Below are 14,747 nucleotides of genomic sequence, written 5' to 3'. Positions count from 1 at the left end.
CACCTAGCTGCCCCTAGTGATCTCTTAATGACTCTAAAATCAATGACTTAAAAAAAAAAAAAAGAATTTTCTCCAATTAATTTTTTAATTCCTGAGTTCAAATCTTGTCTTGGGCACTTAGTAGCTGTGTGACTGTAGGCAAGTCACGTAATCTTCTTTGCCCCAGTTTCCTCATCTGTAAAATTATCTAGAGAAGGAAATGGAAAACCACTCCATTTAAATGTTGAGGAGATTTCTGGATTTTAGGAGACTGGTTAGGTTTCATTCAATTGGTAGATGCCTATGTTAATAGGCATTGTCTTCTTGCTATGAGTACTATTTTTTCTTTTTTTTGGTTTTAGATTTTTGCAAGGCATTGGGGTTGCCTCCCCCGAGTACTATTATTTTTAAAAATTTATTTCTATGTTTAAAGTTAAAATAAGGGGCAGCTAGGTGGTGCAGTGGATAGATAGAGCACCAGCCCTGGAGTCAGACGGACCTGAGTTCAAATCCGACCTCAGACACTTCATAATTGCCTAGCCATGTGACCTTGGGCAAGTCACTTAACCCGTTGCCTTAAATAAGAAAAAAAAATTTGAAGTTAAAATAACTGTATACATCATTGAGGCAAGTGTCTGCTTCCATGGAAAGTTAAATTCATTGTGCTCCAGTCATATGCCTTGCATTCTTTGAAATAGAGGAAGTCAGACAGACTTGCTATAAGGCTAGGTTTCCTTAAGTGACAGGGTGGGGGTGAGAGGCTCTGCCCCAGTTTTGATAGGGTAGATCCATGTGTGACAGAGGACTGGCCAGTAAGCATAGTCCTTAAACACTGAGCATGTTGGGTGCAGGCTCCTCAGCTTCTTCCCTGGGGAGCTCATTAGCCAAGACCCATGATCCAACCAGGCTCCTAAAGCCCAGGCTTCTTGGCCAGCCCTCCTTACTACCAGTCCAGCCCTTCAGGAGGGCTGAAGGAGAGGAGGCTGCTGACATATCATCCTTGAAAGCATTTTTTAAAAAATATTTCTATGTAGTGGTACTTGCCCAAACCACCAAAGAGAACAGAGACTTCCCCAGTGAATGGTACAGCAAGCACCACCTGGTGGTTAAATGAATAACTGGCACTGGGCCATTTTCGGAATTCTTTACATAGAGGATCTTATTTGAGCCTCAGAACCCTATGAAACAGATTTGTATAATGCTAGGATCTCATCGGTCAGGAAAGTTCCTCCATTGGTGCAGATTGCCACCCAAACATGTCTGTTGTTGCTTAGTCGTTTTCCAGTTGTGAGCAACCCTTCATGACCCAATTGGCATTTGGTTGGCAAAGATACTAGAATAGTTTACCATTTTCTTCTTCTCCAGCTTATTTTACAGATGAGGAAACTGAGGCCATTTTCTTCTCCAGCTTATTTTACAGATAAGGAAACTGAGGCCATTTTCTTCTCCAGCTTATTTTACAGGTGAGGAAACCAAGGCAACCAGGATTTAAGTGACTTACCCAGAGTCACACATCTAGTAAGTGTTCCTGAAGCTAGATTTGAACTCACATCTTCCTGACTCCAGGACCAGTGCTCTATCCATTGCATCACTTAGCTGCCCACCAAACACACCTGCCCATCCTACATTCCTCTTGTCCTAATTACCTCTCTGATAAATTATGAGCTGCATTGAAAGTCATTTAGGATTTGGCTCCAAACTTTATTTCTAAATTAAGCCTAGACTGTAGGCAGCTAGGTGTTGCAGTGGATAGAACACCAGTCAGGAAGTCAGAAGGATATGAGTTACACTTACTAGCTGTGTGACCTTGGGCAAGTCACTTAATCTTACATGTATAAAAAAAGAGCATATGTTACTCCCACAATGACCTATTTAAGGTTATCTGGACATATCAGTGTGATGGAGCCAGTTCCCATTGGCTCTCAAGAGCTGATTATTAAATTTTTAGTGAGAGCATTTATAGCTATGAAATTAGTAAGTACTACAACTTGATTTCATGTTTTATTGATTGTGTAGACTTAAGAAAATGATGGAAACAAAGCTGCTAGTATGGATTTAAACGTGTATCTTGCACATCCACCCCCCTCCCCAAGAGCTGGTTGTTAAACATTTAGCCGCACACTCTAACCTGTGCATGATCATCCACCTCCATTCTTTGCCCAGACAGTCAGGTCTCCTGTGCCTCAAGGTTCTCCTTCCTCACCATCAGCTTCCTTTAAGGCTCAGCTGAAGCTTCCTACATGAGGTCTGTTGACACTGCATGTATATTATCAACTGCCCCACCCCCCACTTCCATAACATGGAAGTTCCTTGAGGTATTCCTTTTTCTTCCTGAATCTCTAGCACCTAGCAAAAGGCTTGGCCATTAGTAGGCCCTCAATAATAATAATGTCTTTCATTCTTGAAGAAGACTATGGCATCTGGGAGGCGATGCCATAACAAGCAAGTGAATTGGATTTGAGTGAGGGGGGCTGGGCTAAGTCATCGGGCTCACTGCCTCCTCCGGAGCCATCTGGGTCCAATAGCCAGATATGGATGGATCAGGATGACTGGAGATGGTCCTTGAATTAGATCACCATTTCCCATGCTCATGGCTAAACCATGGGATGTCATACTAGTTGGAAGATGCCCTCTGTTGAGTGGAATCTTGGGAATATCCTACCCAGATTTCTCCTGGGGGCAACAGTTGCCCCTACAGGGGAGGGGTGGGACCCCCAGAAGCTGTCACTCATCAGAAACAAGGTCTTGGAGCAGCCCCATTCAACCTTCCCTCCTCTATTCTCCAGACTCCCACAGCCCCCACCTCCTGGCAGCTTGGCCTGTAGGTCTCTGAATGGGGTTTCTGTTACAGCACATTCTTTAAAAGGTCTTTTTTCCTTCTCCCTGGGGTGGGGGGGAAGGCTTGATAAAGGCTCCAGCCCACAAAAATTGGACACAGGACAGGCTTCCTCAGCCAAGGCTCCAGAAGAAACAACAAACACAGGAGACTTCATCATGGGACTTCTCCAATAAACTGTGGGCACCTGTGGTTAGGCTCCATGCCCACCAGGATTCTAGGGAGACCAATCCTCTTCTCCCTTCCAGTCAACCCCTCTATAGAGAACTACACAGAAATCATTGACAGAGGGAATCAGTCAGTCAATCAACAAACACTCCTTATTCCTTTGCTATTTATCGGAAACTGTCTTGAAAGATAAAGATATGAAGAAAGGCCCAAAACAAGTCAGTTTATGATGAACTCTGAATGCAAATTGTAGCAGAATTTTAATTCTTCATTTTTTTTCCAGTAAGGCAGTGGGGTTAAGTGATTTGCCTAAAGTCACACAGCTAGGTAAGTATTATGTGTCTGAGACTGGATTTGAACTCAGGTCCTCTTGATCCTCCAGGCAGTGCTCTATCCACTGCCCCTACTTTCTTCATTTTATTTTGTCTGTTTTAATTTTTCAACATGGCTAATAAGTTTTACATGATTTCCCATGTATAATTGATATCAAATGGCATGCCATCCTGAAGCAGGGGGAAGGGATAAGAGGAAAAGGAGGGAGAGACAGAATTTAAAACTCAAAATTTCAAAAAAAAATTACAAAAAATTTTACAGGTAATTGGGAAAATTTTAATGAAATAAAAATAATATTAAAAAAAGAAAAATGTCAGTTAATTAACAAACATTTGTTAAATGACTTCAGTCTGTGTTAAACTCTGGAAATAGAAAGAAAGGTAAAGAAAGGTAAAAGTCCCTGCCCTCAAGGAGCATGCATTCTAAAGAGGGCAAGGATGGGAGACAATATGTAAATACCTAGAAATATTTTAGATATAGACACGGTAAATGAAGGTAGACACAGCTAGGGCTTGCAATGGAGTCAGGAGGACCTGAGTTCAAATGTGGCCTCAGATACTTGCCACTTACTAACCATGTGACTCTGGGTAAGTCATTTAACCCCAATCACCTTGCCAAAAAAAAAAAAACCCCACCACTTTTTGGGTCTGTTCTGGTGGGATTCCATCAGGTACAGGTTGGATTGGATGGTCACTAACTCTTCCAATTCTTAAATTCTGTGCTTATCCTCATAAGAAAGCAACTGTGGAAGGGGACTTCCTCTATAATTCATTATAGAAATGTTATCATTATTCCTTTTATGGAATACTTAATGTTTAAGTTTAACTAAATGTTACTTTGTTTATATTATCTCTTTTGAACATCACAACCTTTGGTGGTGGATAGGTACAAGAGGCATTTTAATCCCTATTAAGGGTCCAGAGCCCACAGTTTTACATTTGTTCACCTTCACCCAACTCTTATCTTCATGAAGATGTATTGTAAGGATACATCAAGAAACTGTATCATGTCTTGCTATCTCTTATACTTTATGTTTCTTCCTTAAAGATATGATTTCTCTCTCATCACACTCAATTTGGATCAATGCACAACATGGAAACAATGTAAAGACTAACAGAATGCTTTCTGGGGGGGGGGGAGGGAAGTAAGATTGGGGGAAAAATTGTAAAACTCAAAATAAATAAAATCTTTAATTAAAAAAAAAAAAGAAACTGTATCATGCACAGGGACCATACCCTGGTAAACCTGTCTCAGGAGATGGCCTAACCAGGTTGGGTGTAACCAATGGGCTTCAAACCCATCAGTGAGATAGGAGGATGTCTTTCCCAAGGATGTGAAGATTCCCCTGGCAGAATGAGAAGATGAGAACAATTTGTTCCAAGGACCATGAAGGTGACTGAAGCAAGTACTATGGGGGAGGGGGGCGGGTTAGAACTTGGTCAGATACCAAACTTTCCAAGATTATCCACTGTATCTGGGCCATCATCAACCATCTTAACTTTTGTCCTGCTACTGAACCCTGATTACTCCAAAAGAGCGAGTGAGGGATGACTTTATACAATTCTGCCTCAATTAAACCCAATTCATCCTCAAATCATGCCATCACCATGATATCATTGGTCTTCTTTGAGAACAGTTGAACAACACAAGTCTGAAGTAGGATTTGAATTCAGGCCTTGATGAAACCAGATTATGTATTTTATCCCCTGAACCACACTACCCCATTCTGTAAGTCTCTGAGACTAAGGTCTCTCCCAGCTCAAACATTTTCTGGGACTAAGAGTCAATGAGAGAGGGAACTTTCCATTTTGGCATCTTTCTGATGCTTTTTTCTCCAGTCTCTGGCGGTCAAATCAGGTCTGCTGACTCCACAGGGCCAAGAGGCAACATTTGGCTAGGTCTCCTGGGGCTCAGGTCACTGAGGCTCCCTCCTCAACAGGAAAAGTGAAAGAAAAAAACCCCCACAGGTTTCTTCTCTCTTTCCAATTGTCCTGATATCTAGTCATAGCTCTACCCTAACTGGGTGACTTCCAACAAGTAGAGGCACCACTCTGGACCTCAATTTCTCCATTTCTAGTGCTTAGCACAAAGCTTAGTAGATGCTAAATGAATGCTTATTTTGTTTTTGTTTTTGCAAAGTAATGGGGTTAAGTGAGTTGCCCAAGGTCACACAGCTAGGTAATTATTAAATGTCTGAGATCACATTTGAACTCAGGTCCTCCTGACTCTATCCACTGCACCACCTAGCTGTCCCTTAAATAAATGCTTATGGAATGAATGAATGAATGAATGAATTCCACAGACATAGAATGTTAGAGCTAGAAGAAATCTAGTCTAATCTTCTTTTTACAGAGGAAGAAAACAACATTTTAGAAAGGGTAAGTGACTTGCCCCAGATTGCACTAAGAAGGCAAATGTCAACAATTCTGATCTAGGTTCAAAGTGTCCCCAAATGTCCCCAGATCTCTTCTGCCCAGAATCTTCTGTCCCAAATCTCTCTAATCTTCCCTTTACCCCATCTTTAAAATGGGGATAATAGTACATGCCTCAGAGGGTTGGTATGAATCAATGTGAAGCAATGTATGACAATTATTTTGCTTTTTAGCAAAGTCTGACACCAGGGTTAAGCCTTAAAGGAAAAGAGGAATTCTGGGAGTTAGAGGTGAGGAAGAGAATAGGCAATTGGGCTCAAGATGGAGAAATGTAAAATAGAGCTGTCAACATGAACTGGAAGCTGTGTGACCCTGGGCAAGTCACTTAACGCCATTGCCTTGAATTAAAAAGAAAAGAAAACCAAACTGCAACCAGACTATAAATGACTTCAATGGCACAACAGTCCTGACTCTGCAGGAGGAGCATCTTGGTTCATATCTTAGGTTCTTGGACAAATCACTAAAACCTCCCCAGGCCCGAGTTCCCTCATCTCCAAAATAAGATAAACTACAAGGAACTCTGAGATCCCTTCTGGCTGAGCTCTCTGATCCTATGGTAATTTAGAGTTTACCTTGGAGAATACATGACTATATGGATAATTTTATCAAATTGCTTGCCTTCTCAAAGAGGGGGGAGGGAAGGGAGGGAAGGAAAGAAAGGAAAGGAAAGGAAAGAGTTTGGAATTCAAATTTCTAAAATAATGAATGTTAATTTTTATATGTTACTGGAAAATATTTCATGAAATTAAAATTTTTGAAAATTTTTACAATTGGGAAATATTTACCAAAATAATAAAAATTAAGGGATTTCTACATGTGACTAGGAAATATTTCATGCAATTAACATTTTAAAGATTTTTATGCATAATTGGGGAATAATGAATTTAAAATTTAAAGATTTTTACATGTTAAAATAAATATTTAAATTATTTTTACAAGTAACTGAGAAATATTTAATAAAATAAATTTTTAAAAAGAAGAAAAATACTCCTGTGTTTCCTTCGTTATCCATACAGAAAGTGGTGAATTAGAGGATGAGGACAAAAAAAAAGTTGTCTAAGAATTAGCTGCAGAAAATAGATGAACTAGGAGGACAGAACAGGAGCAGCATCTGGAATGTTCTTCATTTCAAACTTCTGGCTTCAAGTCAATATAAAATGTCAAGGCTGGGGTACCTCCCCTAGAGAGGGCTTGGGGGAGGAGATGATGAAGATGATGATGATGAAGATGAAGATGCTAATGCTAGGCTTTTGTTTTTGAACCTGACATCAGGGAGATGATGCTTTGACAAGCATGTGAACTGGATTTGAGGTTGGGGGGGGAGGGGAGTTGTGCTAAGTCACTAGCCTCACTTTCTCCTCCAGAGTCAACTTAGTCTAGAGGCCAGATAGGAATCAGGATGACTGGAGATGACCCTGAATGGGAGAGAATTAGGTTAAGTAACTTGTCCAAGGTCACACGGCTAGTGACAAGCGTTAGAAGTTAGATTCTAACTCCCATCCTTTTGCCTCAGTAGTACCTGGCTGCTTCAGGGGGAGGGAAATCAATAAGGTTCAGCATCCCCTTTTCTCTGAAGATGACATAGGGAAACAGAACTGATTATAGGCAACAGATCTGGAAAGGCCCCTGGAGATCATCTGGTTCAATTCTTTTGTTTCTTTTTTCTTTGTTTTTTTCATTTCTGTGAAGTAACCAGTTCTGAACTTTGAAGATAAAATAATCACTGAAGATTAAAAAAATCTGAACCTAGCAAATGGCAAATAAAACGAGGTTTTTCCCTTCTGCATGATAAAAGAGAGATAGAATGTTCATGTAATCCCAAAGCTCTTTCCCCTACAGTTTGTGTTTCCTTTTAAGTAGATAATAAATTTATCATATCACTCTCAAAGTTGTCCTGCTTCCCTTATGGCCTTCCTTCTGTTCCCTTCTGTGAATTTTAAAAAATACTTCAGTGTTTTTGAGCCATCCTATTTTTACCCCATTAGATTATGACCTTCTTGAGGGCAGGTACTGTCTTTTGCCTCTTTTTGTATCCCAAGACTTTGCATGGTGTCTTGCACATGCATACGTTTATTATGTACTTAATCAAGGTTAATTGACTTTTTTTTAGGTTTTTGCAAGGCAATGGGGTTAAGTGACTTGCCCAAGGCCACACAGCTAGGTAATGATTAAGTGTCTGAGGTCGGATTTGAACTCACGTCCTCGTGACTCCAGGGCTGGTGCTCTATCAATTGTGCCACCTAGCTGTCCCTATTAATTTTATTTTTTGATGATTGCTAGCCCTCTCACTTTTTTTCACCCATTATCTTAAAAAAATCCTCTCCTAACAAAGAAATATAGTCAAGAAAAACAAATTTCCACTATGTCAGAAAATGTACTTCTTGGTCGGCCTCATGAAGCCAAAACCTCTCTGTTCAGTCAACCCCCTTATTTCATAGGAGAGGCAACTTGAGGCTTAGAGAGGAGATATTTCACTGACTCACAGAACTGTGACCCAGAAGGATCTCATCTCACCCAGACTCAACGTGGAACCCTTCTACAACAAAAGGGGTTATCCAGACTTTAAGGAAAAATTTCTAGGTATGGGGATTTCATTAGCTCTCATTTCCATTTAGGAACAGCTACCATCATCAGGAAGTGTTTCCTGACGTCAGACCCAAATCTGCCTCTCTGTAGCTTCTTTCCTCTATTCTTCCATTTATATGTTGGGGGACGAAAGCTAATTCTCTTCCAGTACTTTTTAGTTGTTTTCCCCTCAACAAGTCACTTATCCCTGTTTGCCTCATCACTCTCCTCAAACACCTGGACAGACTAGAACTCTCTTCACACTGTCTCCCCCACCCCCTCCTCTCCACTCAGACAACTCCCAGCTCACTTCAAACCCTCCACTAGACTCCAAAAGGTTTCCCCTCTCATAAGAAACCCCCTTCCTCCCCTTGGCTGCAAGAAAGACTTTTCTAAAGTTCAGGTTCAACCATATTCCTGTCCCACTCATAAATTCCGATGACTCCCTGTTATCTCCAGTAACAAATAGAAAATCTTCTCTTTAGGCTTTTTGTTTTGGTAGGGCAATGGGATTAAGTGACTTGCCCAAGGCCACACAGCTAGGTCATTATTAAGTTTCTGAGGTTGGATTGGAACTCAGGTCCTCCTGACTCCAGGGTTGGTGCTCTATCCACTGCACTACTTAGCTGCCCCTTCTCTTTGGTTTTTAAAACCCTTCCCAATCTGGCCTTTCCAGCCTTTCTAGTCTCCTGACACTATGCTTCCCCTAATGCAACTTTGGCTTAACTGTCTCCTGACAATGTTCTAGATCCATCTCTATTTACATTGTCTGTTCTCCATATCTATAATACCCTCCCTCCCCATTTGTGTTACTTAGAATCCCTAGATTCAACCAAGGATCAACCAAATACCAATTCTTCCTAATTCTTCCTACCTCATCGCAGATAGTATCTTTCCTCCCAAATTGCCTTGCAACTATTTGGCATATAATTTATGTTGCTGTTCAGTTGTATCCCATTCTTCATGACCCTTTTGGGCAAAGATATGGGAGTGGTTTTCCACTTCCTTTCATTTGACAGGTGAGGAAACTAAGGTAAATAGGGTTAATTGACTTGCCAGGGTCACACAGCTAATAAATATCTGAGGCTGGATTTGAACTCAGGAGATTCCCTAAGTTGACTCCGAACCACTCATTCATGATGACTCTTTGGTTCTAGTCATTCACTCAATTTGGATGAAAATTTATGTAACCACCATACTTCTTCCTGTCTTGTCTCTAAGAGCAGCATGAGAAGCTTGTCAAATGTTTTACTAAAATCGAGGGAAAAAACTATCCAGTTCCCCTTGGCCTCCCCATTTTGTATAAGATGAGTTGGGCACAATCAGCTTTTTTGATGCTTCCTGTTTTCATTTCCTAAGAGTTCATTGTCCAGTCACTGTTTTAGTCCCGTCTGACTCCCCATGACCCCATCTGAGGTTTTCTTGGAAGAGACACTGAAGTGGTTTGTCATTTCCTTCTCCAGTTCATTTTACAGATGAGCACCATTTTGCTGGTTTTTTCCCTTGATGAAGAAACTGAGGCAGACAGGAAGTGTCTGGTCTTCCTGGGTCCAGGCCCAGTGCTTTTTCCATTGCGCCACATGTTCTTTATGCATCCCTTTAATAATTGTCCTTGAATTTTGTCAGAAACTGAAGTCAAACTCACCAGCCTGCAGTCTGCAAATTCCATCCTCTTCCTCATTTCTCTTTTTATGAGCTTTGGGAGATCACTGGCGCCGCTTCCATCCTGTGGTCTGGTGCCTGTCTAGGTCTCCACACTGTCTCAAAGGTCCTTGTCATTGGCTCACCAATCAGGGGATACAGTTTATCTGGGCCTAGTTAATTAATTCATCCAGGCCGATTAAATACTTTCTCATAATCACTCACTTATTTATCTTGGGCATCAGCTCCCTCTTAGCCATATTTGTTCTGTACTTTCCAGTCCAAAGGCCATGCTCCTTTGGCAACGAAACACAGAAATAAACAAAGATCTGGATAGTTCAGCCTTCTATCTGTTCCCAATAATCGTCCTGTCCACTCAAAACAATCTTTTATGTCTTCTTTAATCTTCCTCTTTTTCTCAATATTATCTAAACCAAAATTGAAATAAACTCCCCACATAATTCTTTCTACTGACTTAGCTTTTGTTGAACAGACAAAATGAACAGAAGGCTCAATTTGGAGCCTGGAAGAGCTGAGTTCGAATATAGCCCCAGACCCTGGCCAAGTCACTTCATTTTGGTCTGCCTCAGTTTCTTCAAATATAAAATGGAGAAGATGAGTAAAATAATAAATGTAAAGCACTTTGCAACCTGAAATGTAGCCATTATTGTTAGCACTTCTGCCATTAGGTACGCTTGGAATCAGGAAGACTCATCTTCCTGAGTTCAAATCTGGCCTAAAACATTTATTAGCTATGTGACCCTGGGCAAGTCTGTTTGCTTCAGTTTTCTCATCTGTAAAATGAGAAGGAAATGGCAAACCACTCCAGTGTCTTCACCAAAAGAACCTGAAATGGGGTCAAAAAGAGACAAACAAGACTGAAACAACTCAACAACATCAACATTATTAAATCTTTGGTTTAAATGAGGAAGTGACCCCCGGGGTCACACAGAAACTTCATTTTAGGGTTGTTCAGTGATGGCTAATTAGATGAAATGGCAGAAGAAACCAACAAAAGAGAGACCTAGACCTGCAAGTTGCCTTGAGGGGCATTTAGTTTAGCAGGTTCATTTTATGTTTGGATCAACTGAGGCCCAGAGCAAAGGGCAGCTTGCATAGGCCCCAAAACAGGCTGAGTTGGTTTCCTATAATCCAGTTTTTCTGCCTTTTCTGCTTAATCCTGGCTGGACCCTAAAGAGACCATGACCCTAAGACCTTTCTTTCCTGTCCAGGGACTCCCTCCCCATAGAATAATGCCCCACTGTTTTCTGTCTGTTTATACTTATAACTGTTCTATCAGTCTGTTTGTCTAACTATCTTTCTCTTTCCCAATTCCACCACAAGATCAGGGGCACAGAGTTCAGAAGAGGCAAAGTTAATCTTAAATTCAAACCCTTCGATGCCCCAAACAGGGTTGTTCCCATTCCTCTCACCCCCTTTTCATACAAGGTCTTTCCCACAGGTCATTATTTTTTGCCTTGCCAATGAGTCCCTCTTTCCTAGATCAGCTATCAGGCCTAGAGATCCAGGATCCTCCCATCCCTCCAAGAAAAAAAAAGGTAGTCTCTTTCCCCCACTTGTCCAGAGCTCCCATCACTCACCTGCTCACTCGCTCTCCCGATCTTCTGAGATTAGAAGGAATCAGAGAGTCTCAGCCTCTGTTCTGCAGCCTCCCTTAATCCCTCCCAGGGCTGCAGAGGGAGGCCAAAGTCTACCAGTGGCTGCAGTGACCCAAAGAGCCAGTCAGAAATAGGGCAGGAGTTCTGGACAAGGTGGAGCTGAACCCTTTGGCCTGACTTTGGAATGAAACTGGAATTGGGCCCAGCCTTGGGGGATCTCCCTCCTCTCTCTCTCTTGTCCGTCCCCTGAGAGGTGACTTGACCTCTCTGGCTTCATGGGGACAGCTGGCTGTGGCTGAGCCATCTCTTGGCTGGCTGTTTAGATTGGGGGGTGGAAAGGGTAAAAAGGGTGATGGGTGGGGGAACGGGGAAGAAAAGAGAAGGGTGAGCCCAGATGGGGCCTACCTTGTGAGTTCCTCTTCCCAGAGTTGGAGAGATGTGGAGCTCAGCTCCCAGGGCCAACCTGGGCCTGGGCCCCAGGAGGCCAGAAAGCCAGGATGCAGGCTACCCAGGCCCTTTGGCCAGGGGCTGCTCCCTAGGAAGAGCCCAAGAGCCCAATGCTACTCTGGGACAATGGGGAAATCCAGATCCTGTGGACCCAGGGAGGTGCTTGGCTGTGCTGAGGAAGATGTGTGGGCTTCCATTGCAGTCTCCCAGAGACACTTGCCATGGAGCTGACCCCGAGTCTGCTCTCTGGCCGACTTTAGGACCAACCTCACTTTGCCCCAAGCCTGGTTTCTAAGCCCTAAGTTCTGAGACCTCAGGCCTGGGCGGGGGAGGGGGGCAGAATCTGCTGCCCTTCCAGATCTGGCAAAGGTAAGTCTGGATTATTATATCAATGATTCCTGTTTGGTTTTAAAAAATACAACTTTTCCCCCCTTCCCTCCCCACATACCCACAACCAAATGAGGTCAGAATATCTGCCAAATGGAAGGGCTCTCAGAGGTCATTCTCTCTAGACCTCCCAATTTATTTGATTTGATTTAAAAATAAGATTTATTGATATTTTTCTCCTTAGATCTCCATCATTTCAGGGCATAGATCATCTGCCATTACCACAGCCATATTCCTTTGTCACAGAGAAAAATAGTTTTGCAAAATCAACACAGGGATGATCTGGCAATGTATACAACATTATGCCCCTGCAGTCCTCCACTCTTCTGCTAAAAGATGGGAACTATGCTTCCTAAGGTCACGATGTAACAAAGAAAAAAAAATCATTGCCAAGTCCAATAGACCTGGAACACTTGCCCTATTTCTCACACGGGGCCCATAATTCTGGTTCCATACTCAAAGCCCACCTCAAATTCTTTTCCTTAACTCTAAGAATCATGACACTCCCATGAGCCCTAGAAAAGTTCATTTTATGTTTAGTTTTTTTTTCTTTGGTTTTTGCAAGGCAATGGGGTTAAGTGGCTTGCCCAAGGCCACACAGCTAGGTCATTATTAAGTGTCTGAGGTTGGATTTGAACTCAGGTCCTCCTGACTCCAGGACTGGTGCTCTATCCACTGCACCACCTAGTCGCCCCTTATGTTTAGTTTTGATCCCTGTCTAGAGTCTGCCCAAGAGTGTGTTCCCTGTACTATGTAGATATGGGTCAGCTCTTTATTTCTTCCCTGCTAAACCATAAAAGATTCACAAGTATATATTAATAAACCATAAACAATTTATAGTATCAATTTATAACTATTCTTATTCTCTCCTGAGAGGCTGATATTAAAAACAAGAAATATTTTATAAGTCTGTAAACATTTCACATTATATTTGGGTCCTACAATGTCTCCCTCTTGGACCAAGCCTCCTGGGGCAGTTGAACTCATCTTCTCATCTTCTCCATTAGCATTGCAAAGAATGTAGAAGACACCTCCCACACTGCAGGCTGTCTCTCCTGAAGGACTCAAGAGCTTCTAACCTCTCCACAAAATAAAGCTTACATTCCTGGTTAGGAAGCTCCATCCCAAGATCGCTAAGCTAAGAAACACAAAGCAGAGATAGCCAGCCAGGGCCTCAAGGCCAAGGCTCAGACCTACCTGTGTGAATATCTCCTTAGGGACCCCAGGAGCAGAGTAGCCATTTCTGGCAGTGTGGAGAAGGCAAATTGTCCCTCCCCATTTCCTCACAGGAAATCCCAGGCCCAGGGAGCATCCAAAATTTGTTATGTTGCCCCAAAATGATCAGACCTTCGATGTTGAACTCCACAAGTCTCCAGAAGTTTAGGGTCTTTGCTCCATGACATGGGACAATAATAGCCTAGATGTAGAACTGGAAAGGACCCCAAAGATCATCTCCAGGGTCTCTTAACTTGGGGTACATGAACTTTTTGTTGAAAAATATGCTTTGGCAACTGTATTTTAATATAATGGATTTACTTTGCAATCCTATGTATTTTATTTCATTCATTGAACATTATTCTGTGAAATGTGAGAAATGAATTTTGCCCTTCAAAAATATATTTTATGCTTCACATAGGTAAACATTTATTATCTGTATTAGATTACTCCCTGTTGGAAAGAGGGGGGAGGGAAGGGAGGAAGGGCAAAAAATGATGAACTGAAGACCTTACAAAAATGATTGTTGAAAACTATCTTTGCATGTTGTTGGAAAAATAAATGATATATACACACACTCATTTAAATTTTATTTCTGCAACACAAGGTTGGAAATTCACCTTTGTATCAGGTCTGCTTTTTAAAGAGATCAAATAAGAGAACAGAGGACTGGGTGAGGTCTAGCTTTCACTTAAGAGTCTAATATTCAAATCAATTTAACAATTGAAATGCTTAGAGAGAACTCCCCTAATTGTACACAGAACAATGGCTTGCCTTATTCATCCCATCAAGAATCCATTTTGTTTTGAAGATCTTTTAGCCTCTCCTCTTCCCTCCTTGCCCCCAATCCCATCCTGCACAGGAAGACTGGACCCTTCTTTGACTGGACAGTTCAGATCATCTTCTGATATACAAGGTTACTTAAGGACAACAGTAGGTCTCCATTTGGGGGGATTCTGGCTGTTTCACTAGACCTCCCCAATACATGCTCCTAAAGTCCATGACTTAGAAAAAATTCAGTAAATGTGTTGGTTAAACTAATTCTGTTTTGCCCTTCTTTAAAGTCAAAACCTCTGGAAGGTTCCTCTTGGATTAGGACAAACATTTATTTCCAATGAATCAAAA

At 41.8% G+C, this 14,747-nt stretch overlaps 1 protein-coding gene across 2 annotated transcripts in view; it reads right to left on the bottom strand.

Annotated features, from left to right (window-relative positions):
* Nucleotides 1-11,662, bottom strand: part of DAO (D-amino acid oxidase) — a 39,356-nt gene extending 27,694 nt beyond the window's left edge. For both annotated transcript variants that reach the window (XM_074206092.1, XM_074206093.1), the window contains exon 1: nucleotides 11,556-11,662. The gene's annotated coding sequence lies outside the window, so the exon portion shown is untranslated. The remainder of the gene's footprint in view (nucleotides 1-11,555) is intronic.
* Between the last annotated feature and the right edge of the window lie 3,085 nt (nucleotides 11,663-14,747).

This window comes from Macrotis lagotis, chromosome X, assembly GCF_037893015.1.
Source record: "Macrotis lagotis isolate mMagLag1 chromosome X, bilby.v1.9.chrom.fasta, whole genome shotgun sequence".
Lineage (NCBI taxonomy): Eukaryota > Metazoa > Chordata > Mammalia > Peramelemorphia > Peramelidae > Macrotis > Macrotis lagotis.
Note: the sequence above shows the minus strand (reverse complement) of the source record. Positions and strands in the feature narration are given on the sequence as shown.